This window comes from Ambystoma mexicanum, chromosome 8 (genome assembly GCF_040938575.1).
Source record: "Ambystoma mexicanum isolate Mex_15411 chromosome 8, UKY_AmexF1_1, whole genome shotgun sequence".
Lineage (NCBI taxonomy): Eukaryota > Metazoa > Chordata > Amphibia > Caudata > Ambystomatidae > Ambystoma > Ambystoma mexicanum.
Genome location: NC_090929.1, coordinates 387,731,532 through 387,749,936, shown reverse-complemented (window position 1 = coordinate 387,749,936; position 18,405 = coordinate 387,731,532). Strand labels below are relative to the sequence as shown.

General features: G+C 45.4%; 1 protein-coding gene across 6 annotated transcripts in view; it reads left to right on the top strand.

Annotated features, from left to right (window-relative positions):
- Positions 1–18,405, top strand: part of ZNF618 (zinc finger protein 618) — a 2,057,359-nt gene that overhangs the window by 1,675,681 nt on the left and 363,273 nt on the right. The gene's annotated exons all lie outside the window — the stretch shown is intronic.

The following is an 18,405-nucleotide window of genomic DNA, read 5'->3' as shown; positions in this document are numbered from 1 at the left end:
ACCCTAGAATCATTGTCTGCCAAAACTGCTGATTGCTTGAAAGTATTGTGTAGACATAAGAACCTCTCTGGGAAGGGAAAGAAAATAGAATTTATAGAAAGATTGTTAGAAAATCAAAGTCTGGGTGGTACAGAGGAATCTACCCCCCTCCTCAGCCCCCCAGCAAATGTGGATAACAGTGCTGGTATTGATCTGAATCAAAGTATTCATAATCTTGATAATGAGTCAGAAGAGGAAAGTGAGCCTAATGCAGTTAGCCACCCTGAACCTCTGTCTGCTTTACCAACTGTACCTACCGGACCTATACCAGGTCCCACATGTAATCCTGAATATTTTGAACTTGAAAAAATTAAGCTTGATTTAGAGTACAAACGTTTTATTGCTCAATCTGAACGAAATCAAGAGTTAGAGTTCAGAAGAATCAATGCCCAAGCTGGGCAGAAGCAAGCTGAGTTGAAGCTCCGAGAAATAGAGATTAATCATGAACTTGAAATGAAAAAGTTGTCTGTGGAAACTGCTTCTCTCTCTACTAGTTCCTCTAGAAGTTCCAGTCCCAAAAGACCCTGGATGCCTAAGGAATTAGTGGGTATGTATGAACCTAAGTTGGATGTGTTGGATTGGGTGAAAATCTTTTAATATAATCATGGGCTCCAGGACATCACAGGGAATTAGCTACTTCCTTGGTTGTTCTCTAGGCTCCCCCCTGTTGCAACTGATGTGGTAATGGAGTTGGGGGAGGTGGATAAGAAAGATTATGAGTGTGTGAAACTAGCTTTAATAGCTAGATTTGGGAAGACCCCTTCCCAGTAACTTAAGAGGTTTAGGACCCTCAAAAAGCATGATGGTACCCCTTGGGCTACATGGGTGAGTGAAAGTTTGAAAAACTTAGAGGGATGGATTAAGGATTACAGGGTTAACACTTATGAGGGAATGAAGAATCTTGTAATGTTGGAGTCAATTTATGATGCCTGCTCTCCTGAGCTCAGGCAGCACTTGGCTGATTCAAAGGAATTGGATTCCAGGAAGCTAGCTAAGGCTGCTGACTTGTGGGTTGCCAACAGGGCTACTCACAAGGATTCTGGGACTACTCAGAAGAAGGATGAGGGAAAACAGCCTAAAAAGGACTCTAAAGAGAAGAATTCTAATAATTCCAATCCCAAAGAGGGCCCCAAACAGAACCATAAGGGTAAACCACCAGGGAACCCGAATCAGGCTAGTGTACCTTCTGGTGCCAAACCAGAAGGAGGTCAGAACAAGCCACCATTCCAAAAAGCATTTGGTAAATGCTTTGTTTGTGGCTGTACTGACCATGTGAAAGGAGATCCCAGATGTAAGGGTAAACCTTCAGGGGTCCATCTTGTCTCCTTAGCCTTGGCTCCAGAGGAGGAAGTACAAATGGCAAGTGGAAACTTTCTATTACTGGCTGATGAACCCATTGGAGTCTCAGCCAGTGTTTCTTTAGTGTCTCTGGGTTTGTGGGAACAACCAAACTTAGATGTCTATAATTCTATCCCAGATAATACTAAAGAGTATTATAAGGACAGTGTCCAGGTGAATGGTCAGGAGACTCCTGCCATTAGGGACACTGGGGCCAGCATAACTGTGGTGGACAAATCATTTTTTCAGGCTGAGGATGTTGCTAAGGCACCCAAACGCCTCACCAAGTTAGCTGGAGGGCCTGTGCAGATGCTTCCCCAATTACCAGTTCTCATCCAGTGTAATGACATGACTGTGAAGATACCTGTCAGCATACAAAGTGAGGTGCCAGGAAGGGTTCTGTTGGGTAATGACTTGAAAACTCTTGGAGTAGTGTCACATACCCCCATACCTCCTAGTAAAAGGTTACAGGAGCTCACCAGACCACTAAGGGAGAGAACCATGAGAGGCACTCCCAAGGAGATGATGAAGAAAGAGATCACTCCTACTCCACTGGAGCTGTCAGCTGCTGTATCCAAACAACCAGAAGAAAAGGGGAAACCTAAAACTTCTAAAAAGAATCCAGCAGTCAACACTCCATTGCAGCCAACAAGGACTTCCCTGAGGTTGTCCAAAGTTACACCTGTAACTCCCCTTGAAGCTGAGGATGAGAGGGTGGTACAACCCTTTGTGGTAGAACTAGACTCTGAGGAAGAGCTAGTGGAAGGCCAGGAACTCATTGGAGATCTGGATCCTGTTGACCATCCTGAGCTGCAGTCTTTACTGGCAGAAGGTGGACCCAACAGGGCAGACTTCAGTAAGGGACAGAAAGAATGTCCAACTCTGGAAGGTCTTCGCCACCATACAGATGCTCAGGCTGAAGGGCAAGAGCCTGGGAAATATAGGTTGCACTGGGAAGATGGCCTCTTCTACAGTGAACTAACAGAGTCTGCCCCTGGGGACTACAAACGACTTGTAGTACCCCAAGAGAACAGCCAACAGTTCTTGCAGTTAGCCCATGAGATTCCTTTGGCTGGTCACTTGAGTTTCAAGAAGACTAAGGAAAGGCTCTTACTCTACTTTTATTGGCCAAAGATGGGGGCTGAAGTAGATAAGTACTGCCGCAGCTGCCACACCTGCCAGACTTCTGGTAAGGTTTGCTCCAAGAATGTGGCACCCTTAGTGCCTCTCCCAGTTGTGGGAGTCCCATTTGAGAGAGTAGGGATTGACATTGTTGGTCCCCTTGATCATCCAACCTCCTCAGGCAAAAGGTTTATACTTGTTGTAGTAGACCATGCTACTAGGTATCCTGAGGCAATTCCTACGAGGACTCCTTGGTATTTTTACCCGGGTTGGGTTTCCTAAGGAAGTAATCTCTGACAGGGGGTCAAATTTTATGTCCCGCTACATGAAAGCCATGTGGGCAACCTGCGGAGTTACTTACACGTTCTCAACCGCATACCACCCTCAGACAAATGGGTTGGTTGAAAGGTTCAACAGAACCATGAAGATCATTATAGGTGCTTTAGAGGACCCCCTTAAAGGAAAGTGGGATCTTCTACTGCCATGCCTTCTCTTTGCTTATAGAGAAGTCCCTCAGGAGGGAGTAGGTTATTCTCCCTTTGAACTTCTTTATGGTCATCCAGTCAGAGGCCCCTTAGCCCTGATTAAGGAGGGGTTGGAGAGTGCTCCTTCCCCCAAGCCAGTCAGAGTGACTGACTATGTGATAGATCTCCGGAGGAGAATGTCACGCATGATGGCAGAAGCTAGTGATAACCTGAAAGCTGGTCAAGCTTTGGTCAAGCACTGGCATGATCAAAAGGCTAACATGGTTGAGTTTACTCAAGACCAGCTAGTTCTAGTTATGATTCCAACAAGGCAGAGGGCCTTGCAAGACAAATGGATGGGACCCTTCAAAGTTGTGGGTACTCTTTGAGAGGTCAACCATCTGGTGGACTTGGGCAATCCCAAGGAGGCTCCCACAGTCTTCCACACCAACCGACTAAAAGCGTATGTCTCCAGACCTGATGTAGGAGCTTTGCTTCTAGCATCAACAGAGGAAGAAGAAGAGAGTGAAGCTCTTCCTGATCTCCTCAGAGGCTTACCTTTGGACGAAAAGATTGAAGGAGTAAATCTCTCCAAATCTGACACCTGAGCAACAAGAAGAGTGCAGATCTATGTTGAATCAGTTTGCCTCTCTGTTCTCACTTTCACTAGGCTTGACCCCTTGGGGACAGCATGACCAACTCACTGGTGACTGCCAGTCAAAAGCAGAGGATACAGGATGTCAGAGAATGTAAGAACCCACATCAAAGGTGAGGTCAGCAAGATGCTTGATCTTGGGATAATATAGCCCTCTACTAGTCCATGGTCTAGCCCAGTTGTGTTAGTACCAAAGGCAGGATCTAAAGAACTTAGATTCTGTGTGGATTATAGAGCTCTTAATGCAGTCACCAAGACTGACGCCCACCCTTTGCCAAGGACAGATGAGTTGGTGGATAGACTTGGTTCAGCCAAGTTCCTCAGCACATTTGACTTGACGTCAGGCTATTGGCAAATAGCCTTGACAGACCATGCCACGGGGAAAACTGCATTCACTACCCCAGTTGGCTTATACCAGTTTAAGGTTATGCCTTTTGGATTGAAAACTGCACCTGCTACATTTCAAAGGATGGTTAATCAGATTCTGACAGGGATGGAGGACTTCTGCATGGCATACTTGGATGACATTGAAGTCTTCAGCCAAACCTGGGAAGAACATGCGGACCACCTGAGCTATGATTTGTAGGCTCTTGAGAAGGCCAATCTGACCATAAAGGCAAGTAAATGCCAGATTGGACAGAGTAAAGTGGTCTACCTTGGACATGAGGTAGGAGGTGGAGAAATAAGGCCTTTGCTCAGTAAGATTGAAGCTATGCAAAATTGGACAACACCTACTACTCAGACCCAGGTGAGAGCCTTCTTAGGTCTCACTGGGTACTACAGAAATTTCATAGAAACTATGGGACCATAGCTTCTCCACTGAATATCATCTCCTCTCCTAAATTCCCTAAAAAGGTTCGATGGAATGAGGAGTGCAATCAGGCCTTTGAAAACCTGAAAAAGGCTCTTTGCCAAGCCCCAGTACTCGGAGCTCCTGACTACCACCAAACTTTCATTGTGCAGACAGATGCTTCAAATGTAGGAATAGGTGCAGTCCTCAGTCAACTGGATGGGAAAGGTAGGGAGCACCCCATTTGCTTCATCAGTAGAAAGCTGAAGGATCCTGAAACAAGGTGGGCAACCATTGGACGAGAGTGTTTTGCTATTGTGTGGGCTCTGAAGAAGTTTAGGCCATGCTTGTATGGTTCTACTTTTGTCATTCAGACTGACCACCAACCCTTGAGATGGTTAATGCAAATGAAAGGGGAAAACCCAAAACTATTGAGATGGTCAATCTGCCTGCAAGGGTTTGATTTCACCATTGAGCACAGGTCAGGGTGTCACCACCAAAATGCTGATGGTCTCTCTAGGATGTATGTCATCGACTAGAGGTATGAGATTCATCCAGGAGTGGATTAAATCCTCCTGTCCCTTAGTCTGGGGGTGGGGGGGGGCGAGTGTTAGGGAGAATTCTCTATTTAGGCTGAATTTCCTAACCTAGTGAGTCCCCCAGCAGCTTTGCTGGATTTCTGGAGTTTGTTTTTTTTCTCCTGCCAAGAGTGAGACTCTTTTCCTCACACTCTTGGACATGATTTGAGGTGTTCTTTTGACTGTTAATGTGTTTTATGGGCTATGAGGCCTTTTACTCCATAGGGTCTCATGTGTTTTTACTGTGTGTGTTACACAGCACCCTCAGTGCAGTGGCACAGAGGTGTGAGAGTGACACCCCGCCATAGACTCCATACCCTGGGACTGACTGCTGTCTCCCAGGGCATGTAAAGTCACCATTGGCTTTACTAGTCCCAAATTTAGTAACAGAACCAGTACAAACCATCATAATGTGGAAGTACTGGTAGGGGTAATTCGATTGCCCCTGGGTCTCTTTTTCGAGGGGGTACTGTACAGTCCTCCCTCGTCGAGTTTCTGGCTGGTGGCAGTGGTTACCATGCGTAATATTCCTTAAGAATATTCTCTATTGTATTTTCCCATGTATTTTAAGCGCACCACTTTTTGGTGCAATGCTAAAGATACCGCCGGTTTATTTATTTAATATTAATTCACCGGTAGGGTCTTTTTGCCAGAACTCGGTTTTAAAATGGCGTTTGTGTTTGCCTCTGTAACTCCAAACCAAAGGTCGAGCCCTTTGTTCCACTTTTGGCTGGCTTCTACACAGAAGCCCTCCAAAGTGGTGCCACTCTGTCTGGGTACCACAGGGGGTGTGGGAGGGGGTTTAGGCACCTTGGACTAAGTTGCCTTGCCAACCCAAGTCGCACTCTTGCGTGATTGGCCCAAGTGGTGAGCCGCCCCGCTCACCACTTAGCATGTTTGATTGACAGCTAGGCTGAATGAATGGGGGTTTCTTGCATAAAAGCAGGGCTTTTGGGCACTGGAACTTCAGAAGTCGCCACAGGACCTGAAAATCCGAAGAGGGAGAAGCTGAGCCGACCTGCAATGACGACACCACCGGTGGAGCCCTGCTGAACCGTCTCACCACTTCCCGACGACAGAGGAGATCTTCTTGCCGGAGAGTCTCTTCCCCTTGAGCTGGTGGGGACAACCAGTTCACTTTCTTTTTCGCCTACCAGGACGTCTAGTGGTCGAATTGCCCGTGCCAAGCACCCCGGCAACCGGATAGCCACTTACCACTGAACCGCGAATAAAAGGACCGCTCCTTTGAATCGAGAACTCTGCGGCTGGTTTCTTCCCTGGCAGTACAACGACCGTCTGCTTCCCTCCCCAACGAGATCTTCTCTTCCGCCGGACGAAGCACCGACTTGTAACCGCTGCCAGGAACAACTGCCCCCGCCGGAGCGTTCTCACCATTTCAAGGTACTGTGTCCGCCTGGCCTCCCTTTCTATAGATTGCTACAAGGTGACAGTAAATCCTTAACCTTCTAGATTGGGCTGACCTCTTGACCATATGACTGGTCCCTTTCTTTTGGTCCAACTTCTTTCCGAACCTTCTCGAGACTTTTGTGCACTTTCCAACTGTGTGACCTTGGACACATTTCGTTCTGATCCTCTTAAAGTGGATCCGGCTTTCTGAACTCTAACTTCACGGTTTTATTCTGCCTTCCTCTCTTGCTGTGTTCTTCTGAAAGTGTTGGGATCTGTTCCAATTTATGCTCTGCCTTCCTCTCCCTTTTAAACCGAATTATTATAGTGCCATCTGCGTTAAGCGCTCACCGCTGTCTGAAAATAAGTGGTGCTTTACTTAAGACTTGTCTAATACTCTTTTAGGGGAGTGTATATACTTTAGTAACTGTGTTTTTGAACTTGCTTGATATTAGTGCCAGTGTGTTTTTATAGATGTGTTTTAAATAAATAATTATATATCTTTTACACCAAAGCTCTGGTCAGTGTTTGCTTGTTTTACTGCGTTTACCTGCCCTATTGTGTATGCTCTGTATACTGCCTAACTCTTCTTGAGAGAAGTCTAACTGCTCAGCCACAGCTACCAGGTAAATCTGGGTGGTGCAGACTGCTACCAATTGGGTTTACTGCTAACTACTGTGGTCTTAAACTTTTTGCAGTAGTCCCTAAGGGAACTGCACAGGTTTCTGCCTAACAGTCCACTACCCACCCCCACTGTCAAAGAATTTTCTGAGCAGTAGAGCTGGAAGAGGATATCTATCGGATTAGGAATCTGCGGGAGAAGAATCCATAGAAAGAACATTACGGTAAGTAATTTCTCCTTTGGAGTGCCTTTTGTAGAACTCCTCCTCACCCCTTTGTGACTGTTACAACAGACATGTCGCTGACAGGGTAAGGATCGACCTAGAATGGGATGGAGGTCGACAGGCTGTGGTCTCAAGAACACTTGAAGTTACACATCAGTCGGCTGCAATTCCAGGCAATCTCTTATGCCTTGATACCTTTCCTTCTGAATATTGTGAGGCATGACTGCTAGGTTTTATTAAAACAAACGGGGGGACCAATTTACTGCTGTTGGCTGTCCTAGCAGTGGATTTGTGCAAGTGGGAGTTGTTGAACGGAATGGCACCACAGGCGCTGCAGCTGCAGCAAACACAGATTCCTTCAGCAAAGGGCTCTTAGACAATCATGAGTGGGAGCTTCACCCCTGGGTGGTACACGTCCTCTTCAAAGAATGGGGTGGTTCCCTCAGTCATCCGTTTCGGGACATTCCAGAATGTGGTAGGCCAATTGTATGTCCGAAAGAAGGGAGGGGGGCTGAATTATCTTGGGGCACCCTTAAGATATCTGGGAAAGGCCTAACTATGTATGTGTTTCCACCCTTACCTCTCATTAGCACGTTCTGAAGAAGTGGCAGGACTAAGAGTTTCTTCTATCATCCTGGTGACAACCCACTAGCCAGGAAGGTTTTGGTTCACAGACCTCAGAGGACTCTTGTCAAGCCTACTCTTCAGGATCCCTTTGACGGACAACCTTCTGATGCAGCAGGGAGGGAAGATGTTTCACCCTTACTACAGTCACTGAATTTATTAGTCTGGTACTTGAGGAACTAAGGGTGGTAATCTGGAACTGTCCAGCCAGAACATTTGAAGAGCATCATGCCCACAAGAAGGAAAAGCACAAATATGCAATATAGATCAAAATGCGTCCTCTTCTGACACTGGTGCATGGCCAGGCATCTCAACCGATTGTCCTGGGAGCTGGACTGCGCGCTCTCATTTATTGTGGATCTTGCTACTTTGGTAGCTTCCCTCACCCCTGTCAGACTCATCCTTGGGCATTTGGGGCATACAGGACCTCAGAGGACATGTCCTTCTCTTTATCAAACCCTCTAGTCAAGAGACTCTTTGCAGGTCTAACTAAGATGTTTCACCACTGTGATGAATCCTGCGTAATCCTCACAGAATCCCTGCCTAAAGTCTCCTCCCAGGTGGCCAGAGGAAGGCAGTTATTTCCTGATCCTAACCCTGTGAGTGGTATTAGCTAGGTGTATCACCTAAGAAGAGAAGGCCCCCAGAGGAACAGGAGGATTCTGTTAGGATAGACACAGTATTTATGCCCCTCAGAGAGGCAGATTTCTACAATGCCTGAATATTTAATGGCCTGTTGCCAGAGTAAGACTCCCCTTCATACAGTTACCCATATTGATGGTAGTGAAAACTCTTGGGTGTAACAAGAGTACAATATATGTGGCAATCAGAACTTTAATATCCAGATTTCTGATGAGCATAACTCTCCCTTATATTGGGGCCAAAACTTGACCTCCCCCCTAAAATCCTTCTTTAGTGGTCTATTCAAATCCCAGAGCAAATCCAATAAAGTTAAAATTGGTATTCATAAAGGAAAAGGTAACCAGAACATTCAGGACTTCAAGTCCCACAATGCCCTAGGTACTGGGATGAGGAAAATGGACTCTGAGGCTCTAAACTACAAGATGCAGTCTAGTGGTTCTGATGACTCACACCCGAGCCAGACTTTTGAATATGTTTGGCACCCTCAGGTGCAGGCCATTAGAACAGCAAGGAGGTAGAGGAGTTGCAGAGGTCACCAGCAGCAGTTGCAGTGAAGGAAGAAGGGAGACGACGGAGCCGTCGCTATTAATGCAGATGTTGGTTCTGAGCAGGTCTCTAAAGCTGAGGTCCTTGAATGCAGAGGCTATGCAGCGGGAAGCGGTGTGGTAGCAAGCTTTCCCCCTGGAGAGAGATGCTCTCCTCATTGCATGCTGTGTCTCGGTTGCTTGCGAGCACCGGAGTGCGTTGGGAGCAAGAGAAGCTCCTTTTCTGGTCGGCGCAGGCCGCAGGAAACCTGAAGCAGTCTGTTGTGTGAGAGGCAGCAGAAGAAGCAGAACAAAGCGTGGCAGCGGATCGAGCAAGCGCATTTGCAGGCACCAGTGAGTTTACCATTGACAGGTAATCCCGGTACGCTCTGTGACCAACTGCTGGCCACTGAAAGCACTTTGAATACTAAACTAATATATGGAAGTCGCATTGGCATAAGCAGAACTTGTTAAACAAACGAGAAAGGAAAGGTTATAATCTTTGCTATCTAAGCCAATGCTATTGCCAAGACCAAGAGGGGGCAACACTTAAGCAGGCTAACTATAAACCTGGTTGCCAAAATAAAGAAGGGGCAATACTGAAACCAGCCAATTGTAACCACCATTGGCAAAGAAAAGAAGCGGCAACACAATTGAAATAGCATGTAGACTACATTGGCTAAACAACAAGAGAGCATTGTTACAGAGGCACTGTAACCATTGTTGCGAGTGAGGAAGAGGCAATAGTTGAACAAGACATCAACAACCATTGCCAAAGTCAAAGAAGGGCAAGTGTGATAAAGAAACATTGTCAGCAGTCCCTTATGTAACGCCCTCCTGGTGGAGAATATCAAGGAGGAGAGAAGCATAACCTGTATTGCATGTGGCAAATACAACAGTGGAATAAACATCACCAATGTGTCTCATGTCTTCCCAGATGAAGTTGTGAATTTTGATGTTCTTGAAAGTTGCACTGTTTTCTAAAAGATTTAAAAACCTACCACAGAGTACTTGAAGTAGTGTTAGGAGCCTTTAGTCCTGGCAGGCTGGTATACCAGAGCAGGGACATTTTAGTTGTAGTCTTGGCAGGTTAGTAGACAGGAAGAAAACATTGAAGTACTACATTGTGGTTGAAGGGTGTGTAGAATAAGTGGCAAGGTCACTAAAGATTTTCATGAATTGTTGTGCAATCATCCTGACAAAACTTTGCTGTTGATGCAGAAGAATTGTAAAAGGGTTTTGTTTCTCAAGAGGAAGACGTTGTGTTCAACTTTTTGTCATAAGTAAAGAGATAAAGATTTGTTGTCTAACTGAACTGTTGGTTAAAGTCCAAGTGAAAGACTTTTGGAGCAAGAAGAACTGTATGATCCAAACTTGGCTAGAAACGACACTTGTTTATTTGAACATTTGAGTGACAATCCTGCTTTAAATCTGGGGAAGGGTAGCCAATCAGGTTACAAGAATATACAGTTATTAGGTCTATATTGAACTTAACTGTTATTTATGTTACATTTGAATTGCCATATATTTCCTTTATGAGTTTGATGTATGTATAAGTGTGAGCGACAGATAGTGTTTATTTTAATAGGCAGCAGAAATCCTCATTAGGTTAGGGACAGTGAGGCGTTTATCAAACCTTTTTGAGTTCATAAAATGGCTTCTTATGAAAAACCTTTACCAAGTTGTCCGCCTCACATTTCTGACTCCTCACATCTCGTTCCCCCACCCTGCGAGGACGCCACATCCCATGTGGAACCTTAATGTGGTTCTCCTGGCCCTGAGTCAGATGCCTTTTCAACCAATGGCATTTGCTCCCCTCATGCTGGTTTCATGGAAGAAGGCCTTCTAAGCGGTCACCTCAGCCTATTGTGCAATGGAGCTATAGGTCCTTCTATCTTCTGAACCATACACTGCCTGCCATATGGACAAGGTTGTCCTGCAGACTCACCACTGCTTTCTTATGAAAGTTGTCTCCAAATTCCATCTTAATCAGGAGATTTCCTGCCCTATCTTTTTCCCTAGCCCCTCCTCTGAGGCTGAAAGGGCTCTACGTTGCTTAGACATGAAACGTGCTCTGTTTCTGTCGGACTAGCACTCTCGGTCACCGGGCCTTGAAGAATCCTCTTTCCCGCTGGAGGGAAATCTTCCAATCTTCTCCTTCAAGTCATCTTAAGGAATTGGTTGCCAGAATCCCACGTCAAGACAAGGTAGGCCCTTTGTTTAGCAAGGCTCCTCAGCACAGAGACGCCTTCCCACGAGTTTCTGCTAGGAAGGGGACCTTGGATTCAGGTTCTGGCAGACCCGAGGCTTGGAAGGCTACCGACTCCCAAGCCGAGGGGCTCAGGGGCTCTTGCAGGCGTTCTGTGGACAGACCAGAGGCCGGCAAGGCTACCAGCTCGCAAGCAGAAATGCCTCTGATGCCTGTGGCCATGCCACGCAACTCTACTTGTTGCGGTTGAGAATATTCCATTATACCCCGAATCTTGCTAACTTGTGCCCTTTGTTATATCTTCAGTCCCTGGTAAGGGCCACTAGGATCCACGTTGAGACGACAATAACAATGCTGCTGGGCCCTTGAGCTAAGGAGCCACGAACAGCACCTCGTTGACGGAGTCACTGTGCCTTGTTTTTTAAATTTATTTTTTCATTTAATAAGTCGTTTTTAGTTCAACAAACTTTTACAACATTGATACTTTTCCACATTTACCTATCATCTAAAAGAAAAAACAGTCACTTAATGAAGGTTATTGTTGGTACTAAAATAATTAAATAAGCATCACCATTTAACATCAATGCAATTTTCTTATTAGTTTTTTGTATTCTGTTTTAAGCGACATTTGTCAAAAATGTGTTACCAGCACACATTAAATTTGCTGGTCCAAAAGTGGACTATCATGTGGACTCACATGTATCGATCACGAAAGTTTACATTTTACAATTCATTCGTCAGGTGTGTTTAGATTGTTTGCAGACACAGACCATCACCTTTGGTAATTAGCGCGCCTGCGTTCTAGCTCAACACATAGCTCTGTCAGAAATTTTGCTAGGGACAAAACTGTCTTGGTAGAGTATCCCCACATGAATGAGTGCCAGCACCATTCCCTCGCAGACAATGTTAATCCACTTGAGTCCCAGCCCAAGAGAGCAATCCGCCTGTTCTCGAAGTAGTGACAATAAATTACAAAATGTTTTATTTTTTCATTCTGCGCTGAGTTATGGCAAAAACGGCATTGCATGTTTCCCTCAGTATCCGATGAGTTCCCCCATTTCATGGTTCTTTCTAAGGTGTATAACTAATTTAACTTGAATCGTAAGTAAATATCCCTCAACGACGAACAGGGAAATTTCATTAAATACATACGACGAGGTATCCTCTTAGATGAAAATAAATCAGCTTCCGTGAACAGTTTCTTTGTACCCATCAGTTCTAAGGTTCTTACCCAGTCATTTTCAAATACCCGTTTCGTAACATGTAGGAGCCGATACTCCAGATCATCTGAGCAGAGCGCGCATTCTTCCAACAGTTTGCTTAAGGAATCATAAAATTTGCTACTGATGGTGGGTTTCTCTCAATGATCATTTGTCGAAAATCTTGATATGAGTTTGGAGCTGGATATAACATCTTTGATAAGTTGGTCAAGTGCCGCAAGTGAAATCTGGTTGACAATGCCATTAGTCCCAATTCCTGGCGGAGTACATCATTAGGCAGTGACTGGGCCAGGCGCAGAGTGGACTTCCAGAGTGCACCCTGAATCTGGTCGAGAACACTGTCAATGTTTAAAAGACACATATCCAGTCCATACAAAATTATCGCTTCCACTTGAAGCGTGTAGAATTTGAATAATGACACCATTGAGAATTTACAGAACTTTGCATAAACAATCCGCATTTGGGTGGCCAATGCGGTGACCTTGTTATTCAGCCCATTCTTCCACATTGATAGAGTTTGAGTCAGTTATATCATATCCTAGATATTTCAGGGTCACTGCCTTTGCGATAGCTATGCGGTTGATGGTCCATAATGTGGATCTAGTTGTATGCTTCAACTTCTGAAAAGTAAATATCCTTGATTTTTGAACATTGCACTGTAGATTGTGATTATGCAAATAATCTGCAAATATGTTGAGCTTTCTTTGCAGTCCAAAAGGTGTACGATCAAAAATTAAAACGTCATCCAGAAAGGCGAGCCATTGGATTTTTAGGTGGCCCAGCCTTGCGGGGTAAGAAATCTCCTTTTCCCAAATGTCATCATTCTCACAGAGGTATAGGTTAAACATGGTCGTCGCCAAATTACAACCCTGTTTAACCCCCACCTCTGTGAAAATTGGCAAGCTTGTTGCTCCTGATGTGTTTATCCTTACCAAGTAGGAGGTGTTATGGTGCAGTTTTGCTATCAGGGCAATGAGATGTAGAGGTACCCCCAGGCGTTCTAACTTTGTCCAGAGTATTCCACGGATCACAGTCAAATGCAGCCGACAGATCGACTGATGCCATATAGATCAGGCCTGAGTTGAGAATTTTTGTTTTTAAAAGCAAGTGAACCACAATCGATGCGTTTAGCGCAGTTCCGAGTTGAGCACGAAACCCAATTTGGAATCTCGATGAGCTATCGTGTGATCGAATATGATTGTGAAGATCCTGAAGCAACAAGATTGCCAAAACCTTTGCTCCTGCATCAATTAAGGCAATAGGCCTAAAAGTTGCTGGGTCCGTCTTTATGCCCTTTTTGAAAATCTGAACCACAATTGATTGCAACCATGACAGAGGAATAGATGCAGTTTGTAAGATATGGTCAATTTGATTTTTTTAACAAAACAGCCTATAAAGAAGGATTTCTCTTGAGTACACAGGGTGGGATAGAGTCAGGTCTGGGGGCTTTGGAGTTTTTCAGTACCCCAATGGCTATGGTCATTTCTTCTATCGACCAACCAGCAAAGTTAATATAGGCCATGGTCGTAAATTTAGCAAGGGAATTACCAAATCTCTGAGGCAGAGCAAATTTTTCCCCAAAAATTGGGTGCACACGTCTGCAGTGATGTTCGATGTCTGATTTATAGTGGTTGACTGTTCCTTTGAACGTACCAGAGCCCAGGTGGAGCGCCTATCATTGCGACATAAGTTGCGAAACATCCCCTGATTGGTAGTGTGATGAAGATATATTCTGTAATTTTTGCATACATTTCCATAAGGATTACAGATCATTTTCTTACGTGTTTGAAATTCCTCTTCAGTTAAAGGGCACATTTTGAGATGTCTTAGCATTTTAATTTGCTTTAGCAAGTTTAGTTATGTTACTATGAGGATGCACATGCTGTGTTTGGTTTATGGCCTGTTGGAACTTTGCCATTTTTTCAATTGCAGTGCGTGTTAGCCTAGACATGTGGTTTATTCTCAGCTGTAGGGGAGTATTCAATGATATTTCCTGCAAGGTTGACTGTAATTCTAAGTCAATCAGTGAGTTCAACTTATCGCATATATAGACGCTCCACCTTAGGGACATACCCGGACGATATTAAAGTAATAAGGATTGTGTGTCATCACTTTTCATTTGTAAGCTCATAGCTTCTATTGTTAATTTTAGAATTGCATGGTCACTTAAATCAAAAGGGCTAAGTGTAGTTTCACTACAGTCTTGCATTAGATTCCTAAAGACAGCAAAATAATCAATACAAGAGTTCTTATAGTCACGCTGCCATGTGATGATGTGTCCCTTAGCCTGAAAGGCAATAAAAAAAATATCCCAGTAGGCCAAGAAATCACACCATTGCAGACCTCTTTGTCTGGTTAACGGGCGTTTTGTGACCTTGTCAGTGCGTACTCCCCTCTTGAGAGCCTAAACTCCACAAGAGGGAGGTACAATGGGTTTGACTTTTTTGGGGGGGTAGTATGACGGTATGTTGGGGTTTCTGGCGTGGATGGGGGTTGAAGTGAATAATGTCTTACTGCAGAATCACATGGTAACAGTCCACCCAGACTCTGAGTACAAAGTGATGCGGGATAAGCTTGCAGCGCAGGGGCACTCTGCTTTTCTATCAGCATGTCCAGGTCCATGGTGGGTGAGTCATTAAATATTTTGACGGAATATCAGGGGGGTGACCAATAATAAAAAATCCTGAATGGTGATTAACCAAGGTAAATCGCATAAAGTGAACGTGTAATATCTACAAGAAATGCACATCCCAAAAGATGGCACACTTCCACTAGCTAAAGGATGGGGTGTACATAGATATGGATCCCCTTTTCATCACAGTCTCATGGAGAGGTAATCTATATACATCAATCCTTGACATTCCGCTTACATGAATTAATAAGTGATTCCGAGGGCCGCTATGTATTTCTAGCAGTCCAATGCCTAGGATTGTAAATACTGTTTATTAATATTTATGCTCCTAATGTCGACTCACTTGAATTTTTCCAGAACTGTGCAGCCTTGCTTCACAAATTCCCCACATATGAAGTGATATGGGCGGGTGATTTTAATGTGGCACTGTCCCTAGATTTAGAACGGTCATCAACAACACAAACCATGCTACCTAAAGCTGCCACTACATGAAACGATAGAGTTGATTCACACGAACTGGTAGATATTTGGAGACCTATGCACCCAGACACAAGGGAATTCTTGTTCTATTCATGCGCCCTTGGTAGCGCTTCCAGAATTGACTTCATGTTGACGATCCCCCTAGCCGGAGCGACACAATTCACTAAAAGGCTCCCAAGGACACTCTCCCACCACTCTCCGGTACTGGCCTCCCATCTCCATCCATGACACCGCAACCCCCCTCAATGGCGCTTTCGCCTCCACGCCCTTCAAGATGCAGTATTTCGGGCAGGTATCCAGGAAGATATTCTTGAATATTTCCTCACCAACGCTGACTCGTGCCTGACTACTGAACGGTTTGGGAAGCCTTCAAAGTGGTTATAAGAGGCTACTGTTTCTCCAGAGAGGGGGTGTTCTCAAGTCCCTAAGAACAGCCTTACGTTGTCTAGAAGTAGAAATCAAATACCTGGAAGGTAAACAGATTCTGGGAGGGGAACCACAGGTTGAAAAGACACTAACTGACAACAGACGGGCACACCTTGTAATTTCAGATAGATAGGACAGATATCTAGAGGACCCTATCCTGGCAACCAAATATGCTGAGGGCGGTAGGCCCAGCCGTAGCTTAGCCTGGGCAATCCGTAAAGATAGGGAACAGGTCAGGATATTGGAGATTGCCTACCCGAACGGTAACCCAGTGCGCAACTCCAAAGTCATCAATAGGCTATTTCGGGAGTATTAGAATATATTGTACTCATCCCCGCTAAAATGCTCACCTGAGGAAATCTAGTTGTACCTCGACTGGGTAGCCCTGGGCTGGCTGGACCCCTCCGCTGCGGACCTGTTAAATTCACCACCCACGGCGGTCATTTGTGACCTCCCAAACGGCAAAGCACCCGGCCAAGACGGCATCTCTGCAGAATTCTACAAAGAATATGCCAATATCTTTGCCCCACATCTATGTTGCATGTATGAATTCTCCTTGTCTGCTGGACTATTTACCGAGTCCACCAGGACAGCAGTGGTTACACTTTTACTCAAACCAAACAAAGACCCTGATACTGCACGTCATATAGCCCCCTGTCTCTCATAAATACGGATAATAAAATCCTAGCCTGGCTCTTCCAGATCAGGCAGGGTTTATCTCGGGGAAATCCACACAGAATAACCTCTGATGACTCTTCTCTGTGTTACATAATGTCAAAGAGGACGTTCCTATCGTAGTGGCAGCTCTTGATGCAGAGAAGGCCTTCGACTCGGTCGAGTGGCCCTTCCTGTTTGAGGTTCTGTATAGATCTGGACTTGGCCTCTACTATATCCAATGGATTCAGCTACTATATACAGCCCCCAGGCCATGATATTGGCAAATCAACTAATCTCCAAAAATATTCTCCCATCCACAGGCACGAGACAAGGATACCCCTTATCCCCCATTCTATTTGCCCTGACGGTCGAACCTTTGGCTTGTGCTATTCAGGAGTATTACTTACACAGGGGAGTAAAGATCCACTCACACATTTCCAAAATCTCACTACATGCAGACGACATGCTATTGTACTTTAAGAACCCCAAGCAAAACCTACAACCCCTGGTGCAGGAAATATCCTTATTTGGTGAGTTCTCTGGGTTGCGTATCAACTGGTCCAAGTCTGAAATCATGCCGCTGACTCAGACAGCACAACCCACAGACATTGGTTCAGAATTCCACTGGTGTTCAGGGGGCATGAGGTACCTAGGTATCATACTCTCCACTTCCCCAACCAAGCTCTTTGAGGAAAACTATCTGGCGGTCATGGACTATCTGGCAGCACAACTAGCCTTGGCCAAAATGGTAGTGGTCTCGAAAATGCTTTATATATTTAACAATGTCCCTTTAACCCTCCCCCACCCCCCGCTACTGGAGGTGGACAAGGTCGCTTCTATCCAAGTCGGTGTGGGCAGGAGGCCGAGCGCAAATCGCGCTAGACACCTTGACATTACCCTATTCTGCCAGCCGCCTGGACTACCCAGACCTGTTCGCTTACTTTCTCACTGCCCAGATGCAATATGCCATCTGGTGGTGGCATCCCTCGATGGACTTACCACATTCTAAACTAGAAAGAGCTATAGCTTGGCCCGATGACCTGAAAGGTATGTTGTGTGAGCCCCCAAACGCATACCCAAAGGGGAGATGTAACCTATTGATGTGACTCGTTGGCCATGTAACCAGGTTGTCTGTGTCATACCTGCTGGTTTCCAAGTGCCCGTTAGTGCCGTGCCCCCTATCAGTGCACATAATCAATGCTTTCGTACTGCCCGGAGAACGGCTGAAAGACTCTTCTTTACTAGCTGGAAGTGGCATGGAACGTTGCCATGGCGACGTTGTGCTTTGCCAGCATGCAGCGCTACCCTGTCCCGATCATGTGTCATGAAGCGCGGTGCATCCCGGTAGAGCCGCGTAAGTTGGGTTATTTAAACCGTTCATACTCCGAACACAGTGCTTCTGATTAGTGATTGTGACCCAAAGTTATTTCCTGTGTTCCACGTCAACTGGCTGTTTTGTGTTTTCCCGTTGCCAACTATTTCTGCTCACAGATTCTTTGCCTGCCTTTGTCCTTGTATCCTGATTACCCAAGTTACCGACCTCGGCCTTAATATCGGATTTGCTTACTCTTTTCTGTTCTGCTAATAACTTGTCTGCACGTTACCGACCTCGGCTGAATTCCGGATTGTATACAGATTCTGATCTGCTGCTGCTCGGCCCTCATATTGCTGAATCAGAACACCCCCAGACTCCTGTTTTCAGCTGCTGCTCCACGGCTACAACCTGGTAAGAGATCCTGAACGCTACCAGAGC